Source organism: Caloenas nicobarica, chromosome 1, assembly GCF_036013445.1.
Source record: "Caloenas nicobarica isolate bCalNic1 chromosome 1, bCalNic1.hap1, whole genome shotgun sequence".
Taxonomy (NCBI): Eukaryota; Metazoa; Chordata; class Aves; order Columbiformes; family Columbidae; genus Caloenas; species Caloenas nicobarica.
In genome coordinates, this window is record NC_088245.1 from 162,501,629 (window position 1) to 162,507,800 (window position 6,172).

The window sequence follows — 6,172 nt, forward strand, 5'->3', positions numbered from 1 at the left end:
GAAATTCTTTTACTGTAAAAGACAAATAAGTGAAGAATTAGAAGTGACAGTCCACAACAAAAGATATAATGTTTGTAGTAAGATTAAATACCGTTCCCATTTTCTTCAATGTTTTTTTGGTTGAGAGTTTGACATCTAAACAATGTAGTTTGGTAATGGAAATAGGTGGAATTCAAATTGACAGCCTTTGATTTAAGAAGATAAATAGTTTAGATACACAGGAACTTCCATATCATGGCATGATGTATTTCAATGTTTATTGGAGTTTATGAACAATACTTGTCAAATACAAAAAGTGTTTCAGGCATTCAAATACACTGCATTTTGTGTGTAACAGCCACATTTTAGAGGGTTCTTCAGTTTAGATCTTGAACTGGGGAATTATTCTTCAGTACTTCATGTTTCTGGTATGCTGTAGAAAGAATATAAAGAAATTAGGAATCTGATGAGACTTTTTTCTATTGGCCTCCATATTTGTAGTTATTTGAGGTTTTATTTAATTTTAATGAATCAGACAAGACAGAAATTACTTATGGTGTACTATGTATGTATGCTCTGCATTCTTCAAAATTTAAAATCCTTGGGGATGAGACAATTAGAAATCTCATAGAAAATTTTCAGTGAGTTGCTTCCATTGTGTATTGTGCCAGGCAGTGAAAAGTAGTCATAATTCTTTATTAATTGCAATCCCTTTACAGTCTAATCCAGGACTGACACTGTGTCTCTCCACTGCATTTTTAGTTCATTTGCTGTCATGTTAACTATATATTGAATATTGCAATTAGTAGTTGTTTCCTATTATTATTTCCAAAATGCAGCTGCAGACCAGGTCAGTAAGGTGAAATTGCAACTAAATTCTGAAAATTACATTTCTGGATCCAATCTTATGCTTGACACTGAGAATAACGCATACTACAGAAAGTCCACTTAATACTGATGCAACTGCTCACATTAGCAATCAGTAAAACAAACAACAAATATGGTTTTCTTATTTTTTCGGTTTCCTCTTTTATCATAATTATGTTTCTTTTGTTTCTGTTCTCTCAGTTTTCTCTTATACTCAATGTCTTATAAGAAAAAGAAAAGACTCAAAGGTCTGTTCCTCTTTGTTTTCTTCTTTGCTTCTTTTTCCTTCTCCTTATCTTCTTATCTTCATTATCCACATTTTATTCTCCTGCAATCACAGCTAATAAATGAAATAAAATCAAGTCAAAGAAAAAAGAAACCGAGCAATATCAGTTTGGTCTGTAGCCAAAAAGAACAATATGTTCTGAATGAGCTTCCTTTCAGGGAGCTCTAGCTTTCATTTTATTCTCTTTTGAAAATTAGGTTCTATAAGTGTAGCTTATTTCTGCTCAATAAGAGTTCTGTAAACTTATTGATAGTTTGTGACTTGGATAGCAAGAGAAAAAAAAAAAAAAAAAAAAAAAAGGATTGGGAAAACTTAAAAAAACAAGCTCCGGAATTGGAATTGATGAATATTTGCAGTTATGTGTGTGATTCAAGATTTTGCTGAATCAAGCTTTTTGGAAGAATGACTGGATGTAACACCCCATTACCATAGCTGGGTGAGTACATGCAAGCTTATCTCAAATTGATGAGAATGCAAACAGTTCTCATGAGAGTGTGCTGCTGAAGTGGAACTCCATCAAGAGACGTCAAAGGGCGATGTGTCTGATATAAAGAAGACTGTGTACAGAGAAGAGACTAAAGCCAGGAAACATCCTGTTTAAAGCTACGAGACACATGAAACCTTTAGATACTAATTTGCCTTCAAAGCCCAATTTTAGATGTTCTCTGTGTCTGAAGTAAATCAGCTTTTTTTTCCAACCTAACAAATGTGCAGAATGAAAAACCTACCAGTGGAGTTACTATGAGATATAACTTTTTTGATATCTGAAATACAGTGAGATGTACAATCAAGCTAAATATTCTTGGCATTTAGATGAATAAATGCTTTAAAAATAAAGTATATCGTTAAAAGACTATGTATATAATGCCACTTTCTTAAAATTAAGTCTATAAATGAGTACATCATTGAGTTATATATGATTTAAAAGCATTCAACATCCTTTAATGCATTATGCAATTTCTATATAAAATATAATAAATAATTACATAAGTACATACATTTTAGTGCAGCTCCTTCAAAAGTAAATATGCAGAATAGAGAATTCTCCTAGGTTGCATCGTTCTGCAGGTGAGGAGGTTCTTGGAATGAACTGATGTACTGACACACCTAGAGAGGCCTAAATTGTTACTGATGTTTTTATTCCAAAATCCATTAGAAAAATAACTTGTAGGACAAGACTATCTTGCCTTAACAATACTTCAATACTTTATTTTTTTCATATTATTAGTGTGTGGTTGTGTTTTTTTTTTCTTTGGTTGGTTGGTTGGTTTGTTTGTTAAATTAGCTATGGCATACAACGGACAGAATTTAATTGTGTTATGTTCTGTTCACATGTTCCTAAGTCAGCACAAAGCGTTCATTTATAGAACAAATTGTAACTTTCTGAAACACTAATTTTGCTTTTGCAGTAGCTCTGAAGACCAGAAAAAAAAGGTGTCGGGAATTCCTGCTTTATTGAAACCTATATACCACAAGCTCTAATGCTGAAATCAAGAAGTTAATGATGTTCATTGCTAATGATGTTCATCTCCACTTGTAATTCCAGTTCAAATCCATGTTTCATCTTGAAAGACGAGGAAAGGGATTTTCTTTTGTACTTTTCCACAAAAACGTTTTTGCTTGAAAGGGTTTCATCATGGCAAGCATACTATAGGAGACTTTGTAACATCGGGAAGACAAAAGAGAGGCTTTCCTTTCACCTTTACTGTCCACTGCAGGAAAAAAAGAGAGGGAAATCAAGGTTTTTGATTTTATTATTTTTTAGCTGGGAAAGTTTTTGATAGGGCTTTGTTCTTGTAAAATCTGAAATGGCTACTGAACTTTTAGGAGGTTTTAATAAAGGAGAACTTTATAACATTAAAGCAGTGATCAATACAGGGCATTGGGGGCTTCCAATACACATTCCCTCATAGCTCAAATATGACCTCTGTGGTTATTTGGTCTTGTAAATCAGAAATATAAGCTTGCAAATCAAGTTTCTATTTTCCCTTTTTTACTGCACTGTAAGCTGCTTGAATGACTAGACTGCTTACTCAGTGAAGAACTAGTCGTTGTCCTTATTCTACCTTTTATATTCACAAGTTTCCTACCTGCCCGTCACAGGAGATCTGACAACCCTTATCTTTTAACAGGTATTGCTGCAGAGAGAAGACAGAATAAATCACACAAAACAATGTTTTATTTTGTCATAGCTACAGTGTTAGCAGACTCTTTAAAGCAAGGTTGCCCACAGTGGAAGGTGATCCCGTTAATGACCATTACAGCAAAGTGGTGGACTGGAGAGGATGGACCTGAGGATGCTAGCCTGGCTGCCATCACAAAGGGGCTGTCATTGTCTTCAAGGGTCACTGGTAACTGGGAGAGGCCTCTGATCTCTGGAAAAAGGCAGACATCATTCACACTCCTTTCCAAGATGGGCAAGAAGGAGGCCACCAGTCTCACCTCAGTCCCTGGGAAGCTTGTGGTCTAAATTCTCCGGGAAACCTTGCCTCGGCACATGAAGGACGTGACGGTATCAAGAACAGCCCATATGGCTTTGCCAAGGCCAAACCATGCCTGCACGCTGTTTGACAGGGCCAAGAGCGGTTACAACCCTGTACGTCCAGTGACTCCTTTGTAACAAGGCTGAAAATGGTCGCGTGAGAGTATTCTGAGGTGCCCCCTGTCCTGCCCACAGTAATGAGGCACACCAGCTTTCATTTGTCTAATTAAAAATCAAGGAAAGGGTACTTTACAACCCGACACAGAGGCCACAGTCTCTTCATGTAAACAACGGTTCCTCTGAAATTGTTTGGGGAAAAAAAACCTCATTTCCTTTTGCTAGAACTAAGTGGAGAAAATTAACCAAAGCACAGACTGAAAAGGTTGTTTTAAAAAATTTTGTATGCAAAACTGTTTAACTTACATGATGACCTATATAGGAACGTGGTTTAGTGCTAGAGTTAGGTTAGATTATGGTTGGACTCAATGATCCTGAGGATCTCTTTGGATTGAAATGATTCTATTATTCTATAATTCTATATTTGATTGTAATAGTTATAATTATGTGAACTAGATGAGAGTGGTGAGGCACTGGAACAGGTTGTCCAGAGAAGTTGTGGATGCCCCATCCCTGGAGTGTTCCAGGCCAGGTTGGATGGGGCTTGGAGCAACGTGGTCTGGTGGAAGGTGTCCGTGCCCACAGCAGGGGGATTGGAGCTAGTTGATCTCTATGGTCCCTTCCAACCCAAACCATTCTATGATTCTATGATAGAATAAAAAATTATTGAACGTAAGTAAAACATTTTGTATAAAGAGATTTAGTAACTTTTGTTGACCTCTGCAAATCTATTTTGTAATTTTCTAAAGTCATTATTTTTTAACTTGGATATTAATATCAGTTTTGTTTACTAACTGAAGACTTCTGCAAGGAGCACTAAATTTGTTTTTTAGCTGGGGATCTGGATAGTTGTAAATGTCCTCTTTAGAAAAAGGAATTGCAGATTAGGGGGCAATTTAAAATTGTACTTTTAAAACTGCTTTAAGTTACTGTGTTGTGTTTTCCAATAATTTCCTTGCTACTTCAGCCAATTATCATAGTTATTTGGCTTGTTTTATCTAATTTCCTCTGCTCTTCATCTGGTTGATCCAATACAGAAATATTCATAATATAAAAATGTGTGACATCCTACTCAAAAAATGTAGATTGCACCTGTTATTGAATGCCTTAGATTTTTAAAGCTCTGCTCTTTTAAACAATAGAGCTGTCTTAGCTCTTGAATGAAACTGGATGTCTCTTACTATAGAAGTAACAACAATATATTGTAAGAAGAGTAATTGCAGTTATGATTAAAAGTTCAGATCACTCATTTAAACAAACGCTGTTTGTAATAATCAAAGAGCTGGCAATAACTGAAGGGACAGAAACACACAACAAAAAGAAAGGTAACTATAACAATAATGTTTTCAAATATTGGACTGAATGATGAACTTTCTTGGATGCTCACAGTATAGAAGCTGGGAAAATTCATGAGGAACACATAGGGTATATATTAATTTTTAAATCATTTAATCAAATTGCTAGTTCTGTATTGACCTCTTGCCTCCTTATCAGCTGCCTCCCAGTCATCTTCACATATGTTTCCTGGAAACTGCTGTTGGTAGGAAGTTTTTATGGAAGAAAACTTTTGAATTAAACTTGTAACTGAATATATGTGTAAAAAAAATTGTTGCTGCATATATTTACTCAGACTTAATCCACATGCTGTAAATAGAACAAGTTGCAATCAACAGAACTAATCTTGGCATGTACAGTTTTACATAATGACAGAATAATAATGATAGAACAATTCAGGTTGGAAGGGACCTCAGGAGGTCATCTAGTTCAACCTCCTGCTCTAAGCAGAATCAACAGTTAATAATCATAAAACTGAGATTAGTATGGGTCTTAAAATGGATGAAAGGAAGCAATATTAAATGAATTACTTATGTTCATTTGTTGCGAAAAAAATTCTCTTAGGGACCCTCTCCTGTCAAAACTTTGTCAACGAGGATCAAATTCTTAAAAAGGCCTGTTCAAATGGAATCTACAGACAGATACCTATTTACATGAATTAGCCTACAAGTAATTTGAGTTAATTTAATTTGAAAATGTGAACTTTCAGTTGATACTATGTTAACTTACAGAGAGATTTATTTTGCAAGTTTTCAGTATTCAAGTAGGAAACATTTGTTTTCTTAAGGAGTCTCACACAGATCCCCAAAATGGGAAAATGCTATGTTTATATGATACTTAACAAAGCTGCCTTCTTGTTCGACAAAACTGATTTTAATGTGCATTATTTGCAATCTACAAGAAGGCCCATGTTAGCCAGCTTATATATAGGATTTCAGTCCAGTGTGATTGCTTCACAGCAAGACTGAGCAAAATAAGAGCAACCAGGTAGTGTAGTGAGGTAGAATGCTCTGAAAAACACAGATATTTCTAGAAATAGAAATGGGAATTAAAAAAACCCAGCTACTTCATTTGTCTAATCACTTTTTACAAATTTCCTTCTTAGT